Genomic DNA, 25,273 nt, shown 5'->3' with positions numbered 1-25,273 from the left:
AGATGACCAAAAAGGTGAAATTTTGTCACAGGACTGGACAGGATAAAGAAAAGTACATTGTTCAGTGTGGCATCTAAAACGCTTATCAGATGAAGCAACCCAAATATTCTGAGCCTGATAGAGTGCAGTAGACCCTGTGTAAGAATTTATGGTAGGATAAAACATTGTCCATGCTAATAATGGAGAACAGAAAATAATACACAATGAGCCTAATTTATTAAGGCTTTTTCCAGTAGGTTATTTTGTGTCACGTGCAACAGAATTTCTGACAAAAGATCCAAATACCCCTACTAACTCTCCACTAAACTCAGAAACCCTACAAAGGGGCATGGCCATCAGGGAAATGGGGCGCATCTCCCCCAAAAAAATGTTTTTCAAAAGAAACCTACCAATGTACTAATGTTTCCACATAAAATGTACATTTTATGAATTTTAGACATTTTATAAATTAGGAGCTGTAACGTCGCCTCACTCACTGGGAGACTAAACCATGGCATCTTTCCCTGATAGTAGAATGAAGAGAGAATACTGTCCAATGGGTGACTCAAGGGCAATGTTATTGGTAAGGAGCCATGGGTGGCCATAATTTTATTAGTGACACAGCAACATCATCATTAGGGGACATGTCAATCCATTCCTGGGGGTATGACTGATAGGTTTTGTATATAAACATACATATTAGATACAATTTAGCTTTTAGTAAGACGTAACATGGTCATTTGCAATTCCTTACCAAAGGGCAGATAAGACAATGGAAACATTGCATGATATTGACCATTTCCTCTTTCTCTAAGAAATGAGGCGCCAAAGAGGAACCTGCTTAGCTAGGTTATTTTCAGAGCCTATATAACTGCAAGCTTCAGAAATACACATTTACAGTAAAATCAGGAGATTAGTTAGAGAATTGAAGGCTTAAAAAAAGCTTGCCTTATTTTACTTCAAAACTTTTCTGTTTTGAACAAAAATTTATTTTTGGTATTTTTAATGCCAGGTTTCGTGTTCAAGCATTTATGAATTTTCCCCTGTAGTCTCTCCTACATTTTTTACAATCTGTTCGTTTGCTTGTTTATTGTTATGATTCAGCTTTACGTCATCATACTGGACTTCTTAGATTGTTCTGTAATGTGTACACAGGTGTTGTTTAAAGGGGTTATCCAAGTACTAAAAAGTAACTCTTATTGTGCTGGGGCTGCCATGAAAATAATAAAAAACTAATACTCACCTACCGTGCTCTCTTGGGGACCCCCCTGAGAAGTCTTCTGGTGAATGCTCCAGTCGGACTCATCTCGGCAGTGACGGCCCACTCAGCCAGTCACTGACTGGCGATGCAGCCGGTGATTGGCTAAGTGGACAGTGACTGCTAAAATGAGTAGCGACTTAAAAAACATCTGTGGGAAAATCCCTGTGGAGGAGGTAGGTAGGTATATGCTTTTTATTACTTTAAAGAGGTTATCCAGGAAATAACTTTTTTTTAATAAATCAACTGGCTCCAGAGAGTTAAACAGATCTGAAAATTACTTCTATAAAAAAAAAAACTTAATCCTTTCAGTACTTATGAGCTGCTGAAGTTGAGCTGTTCTTTTCTGTCTAAGTGCTCTCTTATGACACGTGTCTTGGGAACTTTCCAGAATAGAAGCAAATCCCCATAGCAAACCTCTTCTACTCTGTGCAGTTCCCGAGACAGACAGAGGTGTCAGCAGAGAGCACTGTTGCCAGACAGAAAAGAACAACTCATCTTCAGCAGCTGATAATTATTGGAAGGAGTAAGATTTTTTTTTTATAGAAGTAATTTACAAATCTGTTTAACTTTCTGGAGCCAGTTGATATAAAAAATTTTTTTTTTCCTGGAGTACCCCTTTAATGGAGGCCCTAGTAAAATAAGAGAAACTTTTTAGTACCCTTATAACCATTTTAACCCTATGCTTTCTTTCCAGTCTGTCAAGCTGCTGCTTGCTATTAAGTGCTTTAGTTTGTTGTTGGCATTTATGTACCTTCTTCTCCCCTCTTGGCAGTCTGAGGTAGTGTCAACATGTTAGGGCAGAGGTGGCATTAATTGTTAACAGTATTTCTCAGATAAGTGCTCTCTAGGGAAATAAATAAGTCTCTTCTTCTGTTTTTTATGTCTGCAAACGTATTCCAAAAAATGTATACTGTCTGGAAACTCATTCAAATTCTCAGTCAAATTAAATTGGCTTTGTGCTTTGTTGGATGAACATCACCTCTCTTTGGCTATATATAGGCTGTACTTGGCTGTACGCTTTTTTTTTCTTTGAGTTCTCTGAAGGTATTTGTAGTCCATTGAAACCAGGTGTTCCCCCCCCCCCCCCCTCTTGTTATAAAAATGTGTACGAATAAACTTCCAAGAATAAAATGAATGTCAGCACTTACCAATGATTCCGTTCTTTTTCTTGTTTATTAGCACTACTCACATATTACATAAACAGCACGGCAGACAAGGGGGGGGGGGGGTATCACAAGGCGACAGCACTGTTTCGCTCACCGGAGAGCTTCAACGGGCCTGAGGCCCGTTGAAGCTCTCCAGTGAGCGAAACAGTGCTGTTGCCTTGTGTTACCCCCCCCCCCCCCCATGTCTGCCGACCTGTTTATGTAATATGTGAGTATTGCTGATAAACAAGAGAAAGAACGGAATCAACAATGGTGAGTGCCGTCATTCATTTTTTCTTGGAAGTTTATTCGTACAAATTGAACTCGTAATCAGAGCACCACTTTATATTCCATTATTTACAAGACTGTGGACCGTTAATAGGTGTAATACGGATCCAGGTGGGACGCAGTGCCGGACTAGTTTCTTTATCAGTTTTATAAAAACGTGTGTCTGTACAAAGGGGTTTTCAATGAAAACTAAAAGTTTTCTATCTGCTTCTAAATACTATAGATAAAATAAAAGAAAGTGTACTTACCTCACCTGCTCCCCCACTGCAGCAGCTCTCACATCTCATGAAGGGAATGTATTATTCCACGGACACATTATTCTAATCGAGAATTAGACTGGCTTACAATGTTCATAATTATGTTCTACCTAATTTTATTAAAGCCCTCTGTACTTTACTAGTGTCTACTACTTGGGTCGAATAAAGTCTGAATCAAATATACCAAGCAGCTTGGAATTTGCTCTATATTATATTTAAAAACCATTACAACATCAATATTTTTGGCTAAATCACCACTACTGTGCTGCTGGTAGGATGTAAGGAATATGTTGACTATTGAAATCTATACCTTTTCCCTAACAGCAACACAAGCCTGTCTTTGGTAGGATAGCTATTCTTTTATAGGGTCTGGGGCTAGTAGTGTTTAATTTGACTAAACATTCTATTTTCCCTATTAGTGCACAGGGTTGGGAATACCCCATTATTGTGCTGCTCTTAGATTAAGGAAAAACTGATTTAGATTAGAAATTAACACTTCAGTTACTGACCACTTCTGTGGTTGATGGTTCTTGAAATTTGTTGAATCTTAAGATTGTCTTAAAGGGTTACTCCGGCCCTAAGACATCTTATCCCCAATCCAAAGGATAGGGGATAATATGTCTGATCGTGGGGGTCCGGCCGCTGGGGACCTCCGCAATCTAGAATGCAGCACCCACCTGTGAGAACTGCAAGAAGCGCTGGAGGCTCCAAGTTTTATGCCTCCCGACCACGGGGGCGGAGTATAGTGAGGTCACGTCTCCGCCCCCGTGTGATGTCATGTCCTGCCCCCTCAATGCAAGTCTATAGGTGGGGCAGTGGTCGGGAGGAATAAGACTTGGAGTCTCCAGAGCTTCCTGCAGTGCTGACAGGTGGGTGCTGAATGCTAGATTGCGGGGGTCCACAGCGGCGGGACCCCCACGATCAGACATCTTATCCCCTATCCTTTTTATAGGGGATAAGATTTATTAGGGCCGGAGTACTCCTTTAAACTTAGATATGAAATCTGAGAATTTGAGCAGGCGTTGATGAGGTTTTTCATACATTAGGTTAAAACCTAATAAACTTGTCTGACTAAACGTCTACACACCCTTCTGCTAAACCCCACAAATTTTTCTTGTCCCTTCTCAAAAGTGGCAAAAGGAGTAAGAAGATGTAGATTATAGCAAAAATATTCATTGCATCATAATCTGAAACTTTTTTTATAGCAAAAAAGCCAGTATAAAATTGATATATTTCTACCATAGTTTATGAGACCAAAGAAATGAAGAGTGGAGGGCTTCCATACCCTCACTACCCTTCTCAATGTGAAGAGGGCAGAGAGTTGGGGGCAGCACTCTCATGAACACAACACACTCAAACTATGCTTTCAGTATGGTCTCTGGTCCTTCCTATTTGTGGTCAATGCTTACCGGACAATGTACTTACCGAACATTGTTCTAGCAACCTTACCTAACGGTCTGAGGTGTGCCAAAACCGTACGTCACGGCACGCCTATAGAGGGCATGCCCTATGTAATGGTGAAAAGAAAAAGGGGAGGGCTGGGAGGGATTGAACGCTACATACGCACCTGTTGCAGGTAAAGGGAGGGTATATATAGGGACTCCCAGCTCCTCCCACAAATTAAGCCCAATGGGCTTCCACTTGTGGTCAATGCTTACCGGACAACGTACTTACTAGTGTTGCTCGCGAATATTCGCAATTCGAATATTATTCGCGAATATCGCATATTCGCGAATTTGCGAATTTCGCGAATATAGCGCTATATATTCGTAATTACGAATATTCGTTTTTTTTTTTTTTTTTTTTTTCTTCACAGTACACATCACAGTGATCACCCCTCTCTGCTTCCAGCTTGTGTGGTGTAAAGAAGGCTCTAATACTACTGTGTGAGACTGGCGTGCGAAAATTCGCATATGCGAAAATTAGCATATGCAAATTTTCGTATATGCGAATTTTACCTTATGCTACTTTTGTATTTGCTAATTTTCACATCCGCAAATTTTCGCATACGCGAATATTCGCATATGCGAAAATAAAACGAGGATATAACGAATATGCGAATATTCGCGAATATATGACGAATATTCGTCCATATATTCGCGAATATTCGCGAATTCGAATATGGCCTATGCCGCTCAACACTAGTACTTACCGAACATTGTTCTAGCAACCTTACCTAACGGTCTGAGGTGTGCCAAAACCGTACGTGAGGGCACGCCTATAGAGGGCAAAAACACACAGATAGGGTTTGAAAGGTTTATTTTCAGAAACAACATTACAAAGCCAAAAACGTAAATACCTCGGCTAACTCAGCATGTGGTTTAGGGATATAACGTTCAAAACAACCAGAATCCCACCTGCCCAAGCTTTTAATCAAATGAGCAGGCACTTTGTGATGTGAAGCGGCAGACGCTGCCCCCATACAGAATGAGTGCCCAGATATTGAGTTGGGATCGTGGCCCAAGGCGGCTACTAGTGTACGAACGTGTTTAACGAACCAAGAGGTGGTGAGTGGTAGGTTATTGTGCGGGAGTAAGCAAATGTAAGGACCTGAGCTAATAGTGCCGCCAGCAACTGCCGCAACACCAGAACCGGGCACCATTTATGCCTAGAAGGGAAGAACCTGACCTGTACTGGTGTGAGGGTAGTTTTAGTATGTTTCAGGGTGAGGGTAAAATATGGGTCCTGGAAAACTAACTGGCCCTTCGATAGTCACGGCACGCCTATAGAGGGCATGTCCTAGATATATATATATAAGTATATATACACTTAGTGGAGGAAACAGTAAACTCACCTGGTCGTAGGAAACCATAGAACCCTAAGTAAATGGCCGCCTTGATGACTAAACTGTCCAAAAACCCAAAGGGAAGGGCGTCCAGAGCATCAGACACACTTCTGAACAGTTCACCGGAAATGGGTACTCGACTAGGGGCCTTGCGTACTGATAACTTGAGAATACCCCTTAAAATAGCTCTGATTGGATGGGTGGCAAACAAGGACGGCCTACTAGGATGTCTGAGGGCCATGTGGTGTTGGATACCTGCCAAGTAGTTTTTGATGGTGCTATGTGACATATGCAAAGTAGAATGGCAAAAAGCCACAAAACAAAGTAGGGAAGAGATATAGTCCTCCGTGTCTTGAGGGTTAGTGGCTAGAAAATTCTGATAAGCATCCCATGCCACCCGATAGGCCCTCCTGGTGTTGGCTGACAGTGAACCGATGATGAGGCCATTGGCAATGTGTCTGTAGGAGCTCAACCCATTATCAGGGACTGCCCCGGGCATTGTCTGAAAGAAGAGATGAAATTTAGCTTTAGACAGGGAGTCTGCAGCAACATTGTTAACCCCTTCTATGAACTGTGCGGTGAATTGGAAATTATGCAATAACGATAAATACACAAGCCTCCTGAGAAAGTGCATGATTTGAGAGGACTTTGATCTGCCTTTGTTGAGTATTTCCACCGTGGCTGCGTTATCGCAGACAAAGGTGACCATTTTCCTGGACCAGAGCCTACCCCACAGCTGGGCTGCTACTACTACCGGGAAGATCTCAAAAAGTGCAGAACACGTTGAAAAACCCTGAATACCTCTAACCTGCTCCGGCCACGTGTCGGCCACCCAATGGCTGTCAAAAATTGCTGCGAAACCTATAGATGAAGAGGCGTTGGTAAAAACCCTGGGAGAGTCTAATGAGACACTGGGCACAAAAAAGGACACCCCATTCCAGTTCTGTAAGAACTCCTGCCACATGAGCAGATCAGCTCATGTGGCAGTGACCCAGATGGACCGCAACCTGCTGACTAGGGGCTAGCGGCAATAGTTCCAAGAGACCTGACACAAAGGAGCAACCCTGTGGTATAATCCTCAGCGAAAGCTAACATACCAACCAAGCTCCGGAGCTCTACTCTGGTGGCTACCTGGGACCTCGTGAACCTACCAATCACGGAACGGATCCTGTCCAGTTTGTCTGAAGATAGCCTAGCCTCCATCTTTGCTGCATCCAATACGACCCCCAAAAAGGTCAGCATGCTCACCGGACCATCCACCTTTTTTGGGGACACGGGCACCCCTAAATGCTCGAAGAGTGCTAGACACTCCTGTAACTGGAAAGGAATTACCCCTGAAGGCTCAATGACGAGGAAATCATCCAAATAATGGAGTACATTCCTGCACCCGACAACGTTCTCCATGGCCCAATGTAAGGCAATGGTCAACTGATCGAACAGCCAGGGGCTGCTCTTTGAGCCAAACGTTAGCTTAACCGCAAAGTAGTACAGCTGCTACCATTTAATGCCGTACCACTGCCAGAGGTCCTGCCTGATGGGCAAAAATTTAAAAGCATCGGTGATGTCAATTTTTGACAAAAACGCCCCTGGGCCTAGCTGCAGAATCATTGATCCATGGATGCATATTTCATGTCGAATTCCTCTGAAGGAATTAGGGAATTCAAACTGGGGATTAAGGATGAATGAGGTGCGGACAAGACATAAATCATATGTTTTTTTTTTTTTTTTAATTAAAATTACCCACCACTACTCCAATCGGGCTGACCCTCCAGGAGATAAATGGTGAAACACAAAAGGGGCCAATAACAAAACCCTTGGTCACCTCCGCCTGTAACAGTTCCGTCACTGCCAGTGGATCTGCCATGGCGGACCTGAGGTTATCACACTCATGTGTGGACTGAGGCAGTGCCACCAAGCCCGTATGGAAACCTTGCCGGAATCCGGTGAGCAGCCAATTAACCCATCCTCTGTCAAGGGGATCTCGCAAGACCCTGTCCAAGGCCATCACCTCAACCCCGCCTAGTCATGCCTGAGAAGCTTTGACAGGGCATACAGACCGAGGATGAGCCCAAAAACAATTAAAGCAAACGTGAAGAAGCCTACATTGATAGTAGTTGCATGTTGATATATTAAAATTATTACAAATCTGGTTGCGCCCCAGATACCTGACCGGTCTCCCCAACTTGTCGACATTGGCCGCGCCTTTCTGACCCCCGCCAGCCCCTGCGCCAGACCCCCTGCCCACCTGGCTGTCCTCTTGCGCCAGGGAACACCACGCAGCCGTATTAGAGATGGACTGACACAGGGTACAGGCAGGAGCCCTCAAGCCCGCGAAATGCCTACAGAAGAGGTCAGTATCGACCCTGGACCAATCAGTGACATATCCGTACTGGGCAAAAGCGGCCGCAGCCTTAGCTGCGAGCGACTTGTGGTAGTCATAAAAAGATGATCCGTCATATCTGTAACCTAGATCCGTCACATCAAGGAGGTACATGTCTAACTCCTCCCTCCTGTCCGGTCTGGCGGAACAGATAACATCACGGAAAAGGCTAAAGGCAATGACAAACCCAGGTATGGACAACTTTCCGTTCAGCCTGGCGTCCTTACTCCTGAAGGTTACCGCCAGCTCCCCACAAGACACCGTTTTAGCCTCAGTGATGTCATGGGTGGATATGAGGAATGATGTCAGATTGACATCCCTGCCCTCCAGAATATCCTTGCGGATGCTGGCCGTGATGAAATGGGAAGGAGCTACCCTGGGAGGTTTCTTCTGCGTACCTGCTGCGGGTGTCAGAAATGAGGATGCAACTGGCATCAAAGCAGCACTAGGCCCCGGGAGAGGCTGACCAGCCGGCTCCACGACAGGAGTACAGGCAGCTTGTGCGGCCTGCGCGTTGCTTCTGTCCATGGCGTCGAGCCTAGCCTGAAAGACCGCCATGGTATCCTGACTCGGCAGCCAGTAACCTATAGAGTTCCACTTTCCGGGCGCACGCTGGGTACGCAATGCCTCTCCTGCGGAGCTCGTCCATCAGCCTGGGGATGGTCCACAAGCGGTACTGCAACCCGCTGTCCCTCTGAGAACTCCTCAGCGGGGTAGCCGGTAGAGACATCATCTCTTCGATGTCCGAGCCGTGTGACATATCCGCTCCCACCTAACATGGCAAAACTGGTACCAGCATAAGAAAACAATCGTAAGAACACCGTAACACCAAACGTACGTGGCTCATTGGAGCGAGAATACACACCTGATGACAAGCCACTAGAACCGTAAGCTGCTCCTACAAGACGTAAGCGCAATCTGAAATCGACAAGAGAACAACATGAGTATGCCCTGGGCCAAGAAAAGAACAGCAACACTTCCACCTGCACACAACTGAGCACCTGCTGGCAGCCCGACAGAAAACTGTGGTGAGACCACGGACCTCTGACGACAACAACTAGAAAGACACAATAAGGAAGAGAGCCATCTGTCGGCACGTATACTACCCCTAACCCAAAATAACCTTGTTATTAACTATATATATATATATATATATATATATATATATATATATATAAAAAAATTTTTTACCCTTGTGATACATACTCATGCGTATTGCAGTGTGTTCCCCTACCCCTGGACGTGTATAACCGTATGACTGCGCTGAAGACGAGTCAGGAAGCAGTGATAACGTGATTGTACTGAAAGAGACAGTAACAAATACCCCAGTATGAAATGTTTGATTAACTGTGCTGAGTGGAGTCAGGAGACAGTTTCAACTACGAAATTGCTCTGAAGACGTGTCAGTAACAAATAATTGTGTACATACGGATTGCTGCTCTGAAGATGAGTCAGGAGTCAGCATGAACGAAAATTGCTCTGAAGACGAGTCAGCAACAATTCCTCGTATGGGTATCAACTTAAACTGCTCTGAAGACGAGTCAGCAGACAGTTTGACTACTCAATTGCTCTGAAGACGTGTCAGTAACAATTAATAAGATGTATGTAGGGAATAACTACTGCTCTGAAGACGAGTCAGGAGACATTAATGATAGTGCCGTCGCTCTGAGGATGAGTCAGTAACAATGACAGGGTACGCTGAGTTGCTGCCGTGACAACCGAGCCCGTGGACAGCAAAGCTTGAGATTGCTCTGATGATGTGTCAGTAACAATTAATAAGATGTATGTAGGGAATAACTACTGCTCTGAAGACGAGTCAGGAGACAGTAATGATAGTGCCATCGCTCTGAGGACGAGTCAGTAACAATGACAGGGTAAGCTGTCTTGCTGCCATGACAACCGAGTCCGGGGACAGCAAAGCGTGAAATTGCTCTGATGACGTGTCAGTAACAATATGTGATGCCAGGAGTGTAACCGCTCTGAGGAAGAGTCAGAGGCAGCTAATGAGGTAGCTAAAATCCATACAGGAATGACCTCATGTGTATGGAAAATATGTACTGGCGGGTACCTATGCCTGAGTATATGTAACGTCTAGAGGCCCCCCTTTCCCCCCCCCACTACCCATACCTGAGCATAACCCTCCAAAGTCTCCCCCTTATTATTATTTATATATACAGGTATATATATATATTTTTTTTTTTTTCCGTAACCCGTAGCAACCAGGCCCAAACTAATACAAACAAAACCCCAAGAGTAAAATGAATGGGGAGGCAATGCACCTGACACACTAAGCCAAAGACAACACTGTAAAAGAAGAAGACAAGAGGGGGAGAAGGTATAAGCAAATAGCAGGCTGCAGGTCACGTGGCAACCTGAAAAAAAAAACACCATACTTGTGTGGAACATATGACCCCTGCAGCTGCCCATACAGAGAGCCTGAGGGAAGCGTACGCTGAGGCTGACCACTGCCGGCGGCGTGAGGCCTGCGTGCCGTCCCCCCGAGCCGGGAAAGGAGAGGAGCGCTACAGCCGCACCACCCCAGTAAAGGAGTAGTGCATCCCGAGCGCCCGCCGCCGTCCCCGACCCGAAGGTGCACTCCTGCCACTCCCCCCGCCGGACAGACTCGCAGCAGGAGCGGGGGTATGCCGCAGCTGCCCCGAGAAGCCCACAAATTAAGCCCAATGGGCTTCCACTAGACAAACGACACAATACATTTTTTGAGCTGCTCTGGCTATTAGGAGAGCAGACCTTTTCCCATTACATAGGCGAATGACAAATGTTCTTTATAGTAACAAAATGTTTATATTGAAATCATCCAGTAAAACGTGTGGCCTGAGAAACCCCATTAATCCATGGCTGAGAAAGAGCTAAATATATACACAGACAAGTGCTTCACATGCCACTGTCTAGCTCTGCCCTGCACATGTGGGCACAATGTCAAATATGGGGCAAGTTTTTTAACAAGGGAATTTCCAATCTATTCTGAAGACCTTCTCTTATGTTTTTCCCTCAATTCTGTATTTAACAGTGGTTATCTGCCTATCCTAAAATGTATTAAAGGGGTACTCCACTGCCCCAGTGTCCGGAACATTTAGTTCCGAATGCTGGGTAGCGGCTGCGAGGGTCATGATGTAACAGCACGCCCCCTCAATGCAAGTCTATGGGAAGGGGCGTGACGGACGTCACGCCCCCTCCCATAGACTTGCATTGAGGGGGTGTGACACCACTAGGGGCGTGGTCATGATTTCCCAACCCCCACACCCAGCGTTCTGAACTAAATGTTCCGGATGCTGGGGCAGTGGAGTACCCCTTTAACCCCTTAAGGACACATGACATACTGGAACGTCATGTGTCCACTCCCGATCTATATAGTCCCGCGTCATAGCGAGTCGGGCCCGGCCTCTAACAACGGCCGGCACCCGTGGCTAATAGCGCGCAGCATTGATCGCTGTGCCGCGCGCTATTAACCCTTTAGACGCGGCGTTCAAAGTTGAACACCGCGTCTAAAGTGAAACCGAAAGTATGCCGGCTAGCTCAGTGGGCTGTTCGGGATAGCCGTGGCGAAATCGCGGCATCTCGAACAGCTTACAGGACAGCGGGAGGGCCCCTACCTGCCTCCTCGCTGTCCGATCGCCGAATGACTGCTCAGTGCCTGAGATCCAGGCATGAGCAGTCATGCGGCAGAATCATCGATCACTGGTTTCTTATGAGAAACCAGTGATCAATGATATTGATCAGTGTGTGCAGTGTTATAGGTCCCTATGGGATAACAATGATCAGTATAAGAGATCAGTGTTATCCCTATGGGAGCTATAACACTGCAAAAAAAAAAGTGAAAAAAAAGTGAATAAACATCATTTAACCCCTTCCCTATTAAAAGTTTGAATCACCCCCCTTTTCCCATAAAAAAAAAACACAGTGTAAATAAAAATAAAAATAAACATATATGGTATCGCCGCGTGTGGAAATGTCCGAATTATAAAAATATATTGTTAATTAAACCGCACGGTCAATGGCGTGCGCGCAAAAAAATTCCAAAGTCCAAAATAGTGCATTTTTGGTCACTTTTTATATCATGAAAAAATGAATAAAAAGCGATCAATAAGTCCCATCAATGCAAAAATGGTACAGTTAAAAACTTCTGATCACGTCGCAAAAAATGAGCCCTCATACCGCCACATACACGGAAAAATAAAAAAGTTATAGGGGTAAGAAGATGACAATTTTAAACGTATAAATTTTCCTGCATGTAGTTATGATTTTTTCCAGAAGTCCGACAAAATCAAACCTATATAAGTAGGGTATCATTTTAACCGTACGGACCTACAGAATAAATATCAGGTGTTATTTTAGCGAAAAATGTACCACGTAGAAACGGAAGCCCCCAAAATTTACAAAATGGCGTTTTTTTTTTTCAATTTTGTCTCACAATGATTTTTTTTTCCGTTTCACCGTATATTTTGGGGCACAATGACTAACGTCATTACAAAGTAGAATTGGTGGCGCAAAAAATAAGCCATAATATGGATTTTTAGGTGCAAAATTGAAAGAGTTATGATTTTTTAAAGGCAAGGAGCAAAAAAACGAAAATGCAAAAACGGAAAAAACCCCGGTCCTTAAGGGGTTAAGTACATCAAACTTCAAATGCTTTTAAACATATATATGTTTTTACTGTAATGAAAAAATATATATAAAAGCACATTAAAAGGTGTAGCAGCAGCATCCAGATAGAAAATACAAGTACATTGGTGGGGATAAAAGAGCTGGATGGACATTGGGGTGGGTACTTGCATTTTATTGGATTGTTTGCTTCTTACTGGGTTGCAATAGATAGATTTGCATGGGCTTTTATGTGTGGGCAATTTTATTATTTTACCTGTAGTGTGGATCGTGAGCATTGACTTAGTGTTTTGCCCAGTCGCTAGCAAACAACATGGGGTGCCAGTACCATACTTTTTGTGTGTCCCTCTTTTTTGGTTATCATGTAGTATTTATTTTATTGTATTTTTTTATCACATACCAAGATTAAATGTCAGCTGTTTTATGCAGCATGTATTTAACTGATGACACAACTTATAGCAAAGTGTATCAGTTGTCTAGTATACGGCGGTCATTATTTGCACATTTTTGTCCCTCAATGTAAAACTGCAATGTTTTTGCAGCAATTAAAGAAACCATGGCAAATAAACTTGAAACTTGAGGCCTAAGAAAGACCAAGGCCTTAGAAACGTTGCATGACTTGAATAAAAATGCAACAATTACCGTATTTTTCGCCGTATAAGACGCACTTTTTCTTCCCCAAAACGTGGGGGGAAAAGTTGGTGCGTCTTATACGGTGAATATACGCCCGAGGCTGCTGCGGGCGAGAGCGGGAAGTCAGCAGTAAGTACAGAGGCTGCGGCGGTGCGGTACAGCGCTGACTACTCGCTCCCCACCCGCAGCAGCCTCATGACCGCCGGTGAATTTTTCACCTCTCACCGGCTATGTTTATTGCCCTACGCCTGGAACATACAGTTCCGGGCACTGGGCAAGTGAATTACTAATAACTGTATACTAAAAACCAGGGTGCCTCCAGCTGTTCTGAAACTACAACTACCAGCATGCCCGGACCAGCAAAGGCTGTCTGGGCATGCTGGTAGTTGTAGTTTCACAACAGCTGGAGGCCCCCTGGTTTTTAATATACAGTATTAGTTTTTACCTGCTCTGGCCGGCCCCCGCCTGCAGCCGCACACAGGAGCCGGCCCGGGCAGATAAAATCATAGGTTTTCCTATGCCGGACATCCTTATGTCCCGAAAAATCTTTTCGGGACATAAGGATGTCCGCGGGTCACTCACCATTCCCCGGCCGATGCGCGCCCTCCTCCGGTCTTCCTGCGATCCTCCGCCTCTCTATGGTTGTATGCACGGGACCTCAGTGACGTCCCGTGCGTACAACCATAGAGGCACCGGAGGACAGGAGGACCGGAGGAAGACGTGCGCTGACCAGGGCCTGGTGAGTGACCGGCGGCGCGTAATCTTCAGCGTTCCGGTCACCGCTCCTCCGGTCCCGGCACCTACTGCTATGGTCCATAGGCCATAGCAGTAGATGTGACACTGGGCCAGAGGAGCGGTGACCGGAACACTGTGGGGGCAGCAGTACAGACATACAGCCTCCAGCCGTACACTGTATAGAGCTGGATGTCTGTGGGGGGGAGCTGCCTACTATTGCGGGGGAACTATACTGCCAACTATTGTGGGGGAACTATACTGCCAACCATTGTGGGGGAACTATACTGCCAACTATTGTGGGGGAACTATACTGCCAACTATTGTAGGGGAACTATACTGCCAACCATTGTGGGGGAACTATACTGCCAACCATTGTGGGGGAACTATACTGCCAACCATTGTGGGGGAACTATACTGCCAACCATTGTGGGGGAACTATACTGCCAACCATTGTGGAGGGGGGGGGAGCTGCCTACCATTGTGGGGGAACTATACTGCCAACTATTGTGGGGGGGGGGGAGCTGCCAGTGCCTACCATTGTGGGGGAACTATACAGCCAACTATTGTGGGAAACTATACTGCCAACCATTGTGGGGGAACTATACTGCCAACTATTGTGGTGGAACTATACTGCCAACCATTGTGGGGGGAGGGGGGAGGAGCTGCCTACCATTGTGGGGGAACTATACTGCCAACTATTGTGGGGGGGGGGAGCTGCCAGTGCCTACCATTGTGGGGGAACTATACAGCCAACTATTGTGGGAAACTATACTGCCAACCATTGTGGGGGAACTATACTGCCAATTATTGTGGTGGAACTATACTGCCAACCATTGTGGGGGGAGGGGGGAGGAGCTGCCTACCATTGTGGGGGAACTATACTGCCAACTATTGTGGGGGGGAGGGGGGAGGAGTTGCCTACCATTGTGGGGGAACTATACTGCCAACTATTGTGGGGGAACTATACTGATATAAAATATTTTACTACAGTATTTGGTTCAGAATCTTTTTTTTCTAGATTTTCCTCCTTTAAAATTGGGTGCGTCTTATATGCCGGAGCGTCTTATAAGGCGAAAAATACGGTACCACATGGCAACATTTTTGGTCTTTCATAACACCCCCTCTACTGCTCTTGCATCACTACAAAAAACAAATAATAATCTGCATCTGGATTATCACATCTACACATACTGTATCTAAAGGGAGAAATGTAAACATAAAATACAGTCTTTATGTGGTGACTAACTTACCTGGTCCAGTTTCAGCGCCACTCTGAACACCTCTTTGATCCTTCAATGAGACATTAACACATACGTCAGACCAAAACATGGCATCCGTAAAGTTTTTTTTTTGTTTTTTTTTTAAGAGAAGAGCATATTAGGCTATCACTATGGCATAAATGCACTTGGATTGGAGCTTTCATGAATTATTTGATGTAATAGGCAACATTTTAAGAGGTGTTTTTCCTCCCAAAGGCAAGATACATGATTTTGTCCACCAAAAAGGAAATGTGTTTTGCATTACACATCCCATGCTTAGACTTCAGCCTCCCACATATCAAAATTCATCCTTCATGATTCCCAAGAGCAGAGCAAATTCCATCGTTTTATTTTCCCAGTAGTAAAGTCATCTAGAAAGTGAAAATCGTCAAACATCAAGTGCCCTTCTTAATAAAATCCACAAACATCCACTTGTGAGAAGCTATACAAAGAACAGATCCCGCTGCTGATGTCATTTACCAATTATTGCTTTATTTATACATATGCTTTATTTTTTTTAGTGGGTGGTTCTTTGGTTTTAAATTTTCAAGACAATGTACTCTGGACTGGTACATTGGAATCGAATTCTGGGGAATGAAAATAAGGTGAAAGGATTAAAAATTTAGAACTCCATGGTAGTGTGATACTCCCTGAAGCAGTTTTTAATGCAGAGGCCCGGATGATCGGGGCAAGTGTCGTACTGAGTGGTGGTGTCCTTATGAATCCCCTTCCTGTGACACACTCTGCATTTTTTCTGGAATCGTCCCTTCTTTCCAGTGTGGGGGACCTCAACTGGAAAGTGTTGGCCGGGGACGATCCGGGGGCCCACAGTTCCAGAGGTGCTCTCACCCGCTCTTTGGCAGTCAGGCCTGTCGCTACCGAACCGGCAAACCAAGCAATTGCTTGGGGCCCCGAGCTGGCTGGGGGCCCCGAGCAGAGCCGGTGCACATCCAGTAGCGACGGGGCACTTCGGGGGGCCCGCACATTTCAATTAAATTACCTTTGTAGGGCGCGGGCCCCTTAAGAAACAAAGCGCAGGGCTGGCACCGGACAGGTCAGGGGCTGATGGGAGTAGAGACATCACGTGCCCCGCGCAGGCACGCACGTCCACTCCGATCACCTGACCTGTCCTTGCTTACATCCCTACCCGAACCTCCAGCATCCTCCCCATGCAGTGACAGGAGCAGCAGAAGACTCATGCCGCTGCAACGATCCGCAGCAGGGTAAGTAAACTGTCCGGGGGGGAGGGGGGGGGGGAGGAGGATTGTATGGTGGTTAGGGGACTACATTGGTGATGAGGGGTGTGTGTGTGTGTGTGGGGGGGGGGGAGTGTTATGGGGGTGATAAGAGGTGCAGTAGGGGTGTTATGGGGGTGATAAGAGGTGCAGTAGGGGTGTTATGGGGGTGATAAGAGGTGCCGGGGGGTGTTATGGGGGTGATAAGAGGTGCAGGGGTGTTATGGGGAATGTTATGGGGGGTGTTATGGGGGTGATGAGAGGTGCAGGGGGGAGTGTTATGGGGGTCATGAGAGGCGCAGGGGTGTTATGGGGGTCATGAGAGGTGCAGGGGGTGTTATGGGGGTGATAAGAGATACAGGGAGGGGTGTTATGGGGGTGATAAGAGATACAGGGAGGGGTGTTATGGGGGTGATGAGAGGTGCCTCTCCTCATCACCCCCCCCCCCATAACCCCCCCCCCCCCCCCTGGTTATAGTAATATTTTATTCAGGGTACAGTGTATGGCAGTATTATATTCAGGGTACAGTGTGGGGCAGTATTTTATTTAGGGTACAGTGTGGGGCAGTATTATATTCAGGGTACAGTGTGTGGCAGTATTATATTCAGGGTAAAGTGTGGGGCAGTATTATATTCAGGGTACAGTGTGGGGCAGTATTATATTCAGGGTACAGTGTTGGGCAGTATTATATTCAGGGTACAGTGTGTGGCAGTATTATATTTAGTTGGTACAGTGTGTGGCAGTATTATATTCAGGGTACAGTGTATAGCAGTATTATGTTCAGGGTACAGTGTGTGGCAGTATTAATTTTAGTTGGTACAGTGTATGGCAGTATTATATTCAGTGTACAGTGTATAGCAGTATTATGTTCAGGGTACAGTGTGTGGCAGGATTATATTTAGTGGGTACAGTGTATGGCAGTATTGTATTCAGGGGTACAGTGTGTGGCAGTATTATATTCAGGGTACATTGTGTGGGAGGATTATATTTAGGGTTCACTTTCTGGCAAGGTTATAATGATTACTGTCATCATGCAGAGGATGAGGATCTGCTGATAGTGAGGAGCCAATGATGTCTGGATGTCAGACTCTGCAGAGAAGATGGAGCTGGGGGAAGACCTGGTCTCTGGACCCAATAAAGAAGAAAAGATAACAGAGAAGATGTCACACAAGGCAGAAGACGTCACTCAGGTCACTGATATCATTGTGTATTCTCCTGACTGTCCCATCAGAGCTGTAGTCACTTGTAAGTTCTGCAGTGATGATGGGTAAAACTGTGTCCAATCTGTGTCTCTCCAGCTGTTACAAAACTTCAACTCCCAGTGCCAGAGGCTCTCCAGACATGATGGGAGTTTTAGCTTTCCAACAGCTGGAGAACCACTTCAACCGATGTGATCGGTGGGGGTCTCAGCAGTCAGACCCACACCAAAAAAAATGGCCCTGGGGGGGTGGACAGGGGGTATGGGTAGGGAACACTGCTTCACCTAATGTGGGGGGAACACTGCCTGCCTAATGTGGGGGGAACACTGCCTGCCTACTAAGGGGGAACACTGCCTGCCTAATGTGGGGAACACTGCCAACCTAATGTGGGGAGAACTATGCTGCACCTAATGAGTAGAGGGACATTCTGGGGGTTCAATACGGGAATCTCGTCCCTCATACACCCTAAACTTGCAAGTGTACCCTGAGGTACTCTCGCAAAGTTTATACATCTTCACGCCATAATGTGCTCGCTTGGTAGGGATGTCTTGCCGGAAGCTGAGTCTCCCCTTAAAGCTGGCGGTCATACGCGGGATCAGTTCGGGGGGGGGGGGGGGGACACATGCCGCATTATCAGCATAATGCAAACATTTCCAAACGGCCTCGAACGTCCCCACTCCAATATTGCCTGACACTGGGTTTTTTGACCAGGCCCATATGCAGCACGAGGCCCCAAAATGTCCTTATTTCAGCTGCATCGACTGGGAACCACTCATTGGGTCTAGCCAAAAAATGAGCCCGGGATTGGGGCAACGAACTGTTGGGTGTACAGGTTCGTCTCGTCAACAATCAGATTGACAAAGTCGTCACTGAAAAAAAACCTGAAATAGTCCATTTCAGTGAACCCGATTATGTCAATCTTGATTCCTGCGTCGCCAACAAATTCAGGAATCACAGGCTCGTGGTCCGCTGGCTCAGTCCAGACAAGTTCTCTGATACGGGGCACCAGTAAACTTGGCTGGGGGGCTTGATTAGTATGAGCGCCAGGGGGCGATGATACTAGCATGGGGCACAGAGTCAGGAGCAGATGAGGTTTGGGGTCCCGCATGGCGGTGTCTCCGCTTCCTTGGTGGCTCATCATCAGAACTAGATGATGAGGAGGACGAGGAAATAAGGAAGGTGGGGTCTTCCTCGTCCTCTGAGGCGCTTTCAGTGTCGGAGGCAAGTATGGCATATGCCTCCTCTGCTGAAAACTCTAATGGGGGGGGGGTGAAGGGCATATATGTGGGGGGGAAATACTTTCTTGGTGTATGTGTTGTGTGTGGTGTGATACTACCTCCCTAACCCGCCCTAACCTAACTAACTAAACCCGCCCTAACAGACAAATATAAACTAAAAAGGGAAAACAAACTTTTTTTTTTTTATTGACTTCTAGCGCAAAAAAAGCCCTGCGCCAAATAGGTGCACGGACCGCCTATAGGTGCAAAAAATAATAATATAAAAGCCGCTATAATCCAAAAAAGTGCCTTCACCACAAAAAAAAAAAAACGCTGATCAGTACTATGGGACTGATCAGCGATGGGTGGGCTTTAGCTAACGGCGGAAAACCGCTCGCTCTTTTATAGCTAAGAGGGTCCGGCCACATATTTAGCAAAAAAAAAAAAAAAAAAGGTCTGCACCAAAAAAAAAATAATAATAATGCTGGTGGCATACCGCGGCGGCCCAGTAGGACCGGGGTCATGAAGTTAAAGGTGCTATGAGAACCCGCGGACACCTGCAGAATGTACACTGAAAAAAATATATATATCTTTTTTTTTTTTTTTTACTTCTAACTGTCCCTACCTAATCTAAAGCTTTCCCTGACTGCTTTCTGTGCCAAGGGGTCACAGAAAGGGGGCAAAGGGGCACTTTTAAAAAACTTTTTTCACTCTGAGGGGGAGATGGCAGCACGTGGCTCCGTCCTGCACACCAGATCTCTCAGAAATGGTGGGCAGAATGGAGCAACATGCTCCTAAACCCACCTCCCCCCTCCCCATACTGCTGTGATTGGTGCGGTCACTACAGCCGCCCAATCACAGCTGTACTGGGGGGTGGCAACACTGCCACCTCCCAGTACTGTACGGATGATGAATGGTGGTATATATTACACCACCGATCAACATCATTATCCGGGTAATGGGGTCACTTATGGCCCACGTTACCCGGAAGTGTCGCAGACCGCAGGTGAGTATTTAACGGTGAGCGGGGATGCCTGCTGAATGATTTCAGCAGGCATATCGGTCCGATCCCCGCCCGGCGAGCACGGGAACCAGAATCGCCGAAAAGCGCCGGTCTGAATTTACCATTGATTTCCAGCAACCGCCTACATAGGGGGGGGGGTCTCAGGACCACCCTCAGCGATGTGCCGGGATGCCTACTGAATGATTTCAGCAGGCATCCCAGTCTGGTCCCTGACCGGCTAGTGACAGGGACCGGATTTCCCACAGGTGTACCCATATGCTCTACGTCCTTAAGGACTCAGGATCAGGGCGTATGCCCTGCGTCCTGAAGAGGTTAATCACCCCAGCAGATCTGCTAATTTAGGATTTGGACAAAAGAAACTCTGTTTTGGACATGGAAGATGTGGTAATTTCTGCATCCAAAACTGTGTTGTGTTATTACCAAAAACATGTCAAAAGTATTGTATACTGACAGGAGCACTGTAAAGTGGTTGTGCCATCTTGTAACATTATCCCTTATCTAAATGATAGGGGATAATTAGCTGACTGCTGGGTGTCCAACCTCCTCTGTAATCTTGAGAAATTAGATGGGATGCATAATGACACTCCATTCATTCTCTATATGGGCTCCCGGAAACAGCTGAACACTGTATTTGTATGTTTCTGCTGGTCCCATAGAATGAATGGAGTGTCGCACATGTCGAACCAACTGCTCCATTTTAAAGGGAGACTGGGGGGTCTTCATTCTCAAGATCCAAGCGGTGGAACACCCTGCGATCAGCTAGTCATCCCCCATCCTGTAGATAAAGCATAGCTTTACAAGATTGCACAACCCCTTCAAAGTGTCCCAGTCATTATACAAAACTTTTAAAGTGTCAAAGGGACAAGTCAAAAATTTTGATCAGTTGTGTTCTGAGTGTTCAGACCCTAGCTGATCTCTAGATACAGCCCGCTGTAGGCTCATGGTAGAATGCTTTACTACCCGGCTGGCCATGATCACCATCGAGTTGGAGGAAATGGCTCGTTCAAGGGGTACTCCACTGGAAAACATCTTCTTTTAAATAAACTTGTGCCAGAAAGTTAAAGGACAACTGCAGCACAATATACACTTATCCCCTATCTACAAGATAGGGGATAAGTGTTTGATCGCGGGGGATCCGACTGCTGGGACCCCCCTCGATCTCCCTAATGGGGCGCTGCCATTAGCGCTCATGGTGACTTAGCGTCGACCTAGAGGTCGACGGTGATGCCCCGTCTCCTCCCCGTCCCCATACAGTTCTATGGGGGAGACTGGGAGGCATGAACGCTGCCTCCCTGCCTCTCCCATAGAGATGTATGGAGGAGGCGTGCTGGCTGCAACATCATGCTGCGGCTGGCACGCCCCCTGCACTGGACAGCCGCGGCCCGGTACAGGAGATCACAGGGGGTCCCAGCGGTCAGACCCCCCGCGATCAAACACTTATCCCCTATCCTGTGGATAGGGGATAAGTGTTAATCACGCTGCAGATGTCTTTTAAACAGATTTGTAAATGACTTCTATTAAAAAATCCCAATACTTCCAGTACTTATCAGATGCTGTATAATACACAGGAAGTTCTTTTCTTTGTGAATTTCCTTTCTGCCTGACCACAATTGCTCTCTGCTGACACCTCTGTCCATGTCAGGAACTGTCCAGTGCAGGAGCAAATCCCCATAGCAAACCTATCCTGCTCTGGACAGTTCCTGACATGGGCAGAGAGCACTGTGGTCAGACAGAAAAGAAATTCAAAAATAAAAGAACTTCCTGTGTATTATACTGCAGCTGATAAGTACTGGAAGGATTGGGATTTTTTTTAATAGAAGTAATTTGCAAATCAGTTTAATTTTCTGGCACCAGTTGATTTAAAAGAAAATGTGTTCCAGTTGAGTACCCCTTTAAGGACTCTGAGGCCATCTACCATGCTGCTTCCACATTTAGAGAGGCCTGAAAACGCAGATATAATGACAAGGACATTTTAAAACGGATTGCTGCCTTTTATCATTACTTCATTTTAGGTCCAATGATCTGTGCTGTTTATTGTCTGATATAGAGCTTAAATTCAGACCCATAGCAGTCTCTCTCAGGATGTGTAGATAACACTGTTCATATCACATCAGATAGATATATTAGACGTAAAGCTCTGATGATTGCTATTGTACAGACACAGAGTGGCATTTGTGTCCCCTAAGCATTGGCGACAATGTTAAAAATGCAATGTAAAGTGCGGTTTGCTGTTCTTTCATGCACAGTAAAAACAAACAAAAAAGAAGTATGAATGCATAGCGTTTGAACAGAGACCAAAAAGTCCAGGGTTGCAGAAATCTTTAAATATATATGCAATGCAGGTTTATATTACTTATAGCCAGCTACTTATGAACAGTTACTAACAATGATAATAGGTTTTAGAACCACAGAGCTCTAAATTCCTCATAACAGTTTTCACTGTCAATAAAGAAGCATTGGAAATATAAAAGGAGAAGAAGTGTATGTCTATATATTATTAATACATGGGAGAATATGTAGAGATTGTTATATTGAGATCAACCTACATGAACAGCAGCCTTAAAGGGGTACTCCGCTGCTCGGCGTTTGAAACAAAGTGTTCCTAATGCTGGAGTCGGCAGAGGGAGCTTGTGAGGTCATAACCCCGCCCCCTCATGATGTCACGCCCCGCCCCCTCAATGCAAGTCTATGAGAGGGGGCTGTCATGCCCCCTCCCATAGACTTGAATTGAGGGGGTGGGGCGTGACGTCATGAGAGGGCGGGGCTATGACGTCGGAGCTCCTGGCGCCGACTCCACCATTAGGAACACTTTGTTCCAAACGCCGAGCAGCGGAGTACCCCTTTAATGGTATTGAGGGACCTCATGACTTATTTGTGATGTTAAATATATTCTTTTTATGTAGTTTTATTGCTGCAGCCAACTCCATTAACAACATAAAACTAATTCTACCCCATACAGCTGTAATGTCCCAGTACAGGACATGGTCCTGCACTACACTTAGGCCCTGTCAGGTTGAGTCCCTCAGTGACCTAGCGGCTCTCCTGCATTGTCTCCCCTGCTTTTATTATAAGTGTCATGTATTGTCCTAGGATTATAGTCAGTGTCTTAATGTACAGCTAGTCTAAAGGACCAGTGAGATGTCTCAAGGACCTGTGGAATGTCACATGTTATGTTATGTTATGTTGTTACATGATGGTACACAGAGAGCACCAGCTTAAGGTCCTTGGGTCACTTGTTACCCACAAATCTTTGTAATGGTGATTGACATCAGTATGGACCAATTAGCACTAGTCCGGCCCCTGCCCATATAAGGGAGCTACGTCCAATTATCGCTCTCTTGGGTTGCTGCTCTCGTGGATGCCGGACTAACAGGATGGTTCTGCGCAACTTTCAAAGACACACTAGGCCTCAAAAACCTGCCGGCCTCAGCTGAACCAAAACCGTGAGTTCAAATCTAAATCCCTGCTAATGCTAGCGTGACTACTGGACCGCAACTAAGTCCCCTAAATCCAGTGGAACAACGCACAGTACTAAAAGACTCTTAATGCTAAAGTCCCAACCTTTGTCAATCTCCAAGGAAAGCCGTTGTTATGCTTAAAGAATTATGTTATTGGAGCTTGCAGAAAACCTTCAGTAAAAGTTAATAGTGTTTCAGAAAACTCTCTGGTTGTGGACCTACCTCCCTATCGCTCTTGGGAAGGGTGGCGGTAGGACAAACGTTGCTGAGGAGCCCTCACCCTGGCATCACAAATAGCAAGGGTTAACAAACACCCTTTAATAACTGCACAGCTACACTCCCCATACCCTACATCCCCCAAGCTATCACAAGTATAATAGGTCCAGAAAGCTGCAAGGTCCTTCTGTGTTCCTAGCCACCCCTCTGGGATTCTGGCCTAGCTGTGAAGATAATTCCATCTGTCTTAACTCAGTAAAGTCTCCATTAAACCATAACTTGGTTGTGGACTCTCCTTTCACTAACTAGCTATTGGAATTGCAGAGATACCGTTCGTGTGGTCCCGGTACCCAAAAACCACTCTGGCATCACAAACACTAGGGGTTAACAACACCTTGCCCCGGGGGTTAATACCATCTTGCCCCTCCACCTACCCCGCTACACCCCGTGGTCCCGCCATACACCGTGGGTCACCACACAACAAAGATAAGATATTTTTGTGTGAATCCCATAACAGACATGTGGTTACTATGAGACACATATACTAGGAACATTAATAACAAGAACATGACTAACACTGAGCCCCATTTCCTGTAATAAATGCTTGAAATAGATGAAAAGATCTACCAGAGAACTGATGAAGATTTGATATTTTTGAAAAGCAAACTGGAGTACAAAACTTACTAGCACAGATTATTTTTGGATTCTGATCATATAACATAGGAAATTCACATGTGATTATAAGCCACAATGATTTTGATAATATGACAAAAGACTTGTACTGATGGAACAGATTTTCTGTCAGAAATAGATTATCACTACATGATCATTGTCAGTCCTACTGTCTGAATTATCTAAGCTCGGCCTGAGAATGTCCATTTTGCGTATTTGCTGACAAATGTGTATAGCTGGCTGAGGATTTGCTTCGGATTCCTTCTCTCTCCAGATATTTCTTTCCCCCTGGGTGAGAGGGACCAGAGAAGGCAAGTCTTTCTCTATGTGAGGGAAAGGCTATGTCCAGAATTACTCCGGTGAAAAACTTTTTTTTTTTTTTTAAATAAACTGGTGCCAGAAAGTTAAACAAATTTGTAAATTACTTCTATAAAAAAATCTTAAAGGGGTACTCCGCCCCTAGACATCTTATCCCCTATCCAAGGGATAGGGGATAAGATGTTAGATTGGCGCGGTCCCGCTGCTGGGGACCCCGGGGATGGCTGCTGCGGCACCCCGCCATCATTACTGCACAGAGCGAGTTCGGTCTGTGCGTAATGACGGGCGATACAGGGGCCGGAGCAGCGTGATGTCATGGCTCCGCCCATCATGACATCACGGCCCGTCCCCTTAATGCAAGTCTATGGCAGGGGGCGTGACCACCACCACCACGCCCCCTCCCATAGACTTGTATTGACAGGGGCGGGCCGTGATGTCACGAGGGGCGGGGCCGTGACGTAAAGATGCTCCAGCCCCTGTATTGTCCGTCATTACGTGCAGAGCGAACTCGCTCTGCGCAGTAATGATAGCGGGGTGCTGCAGCAGCGATCCCCGGGGTCCCCAGCAGCGGGACCGCGGCGATCTGAAATCT

The 25,273-nt window shown here is 45.9% G+C and overlaps 1 long non-coding RNA gene across 1 annotated transcript in view; it reads right to left on the bottom strand.

Moving 5' to 3' along the window:
• LOC130367855 (uncharacterized) overlaps positions 1 to 25,273 on the bottom strand; it is a 401,538-nt gene that overhangs the window by 199,110 nt on the left and 177,155 nt on the right. The window contains exon 3 of the long non-coding RNA XR_008892203.1: positions 15,334 to 15,373. This is a non-coding gene — a long non-coding RNA (uncharacterized LOC130367855). The remainder of the gene's footprint in view (positions 1 to 15,333; positions 15,374 to 25,273) is intronic.

This window comes from Hyla sarda, chromosome 4 (genome assembly GCF_029499605.1).
Source record: "Hyla sarda isolate aHylSar1 chromosome 4, aHylSar1.hap1, whole genome shotgun sequence".
Classification (NCBI taxonomy): domain Eukaryota; kingdom Metazoa; phylum Chordata; class Amphibia; order Anura; family Hylidae; genus Hyla; species Hyla sarda.
Note: the sequence above shows the minus strand (reverse complement) of the source record. Positions and strands in the feature narration are given on the sequence as shown.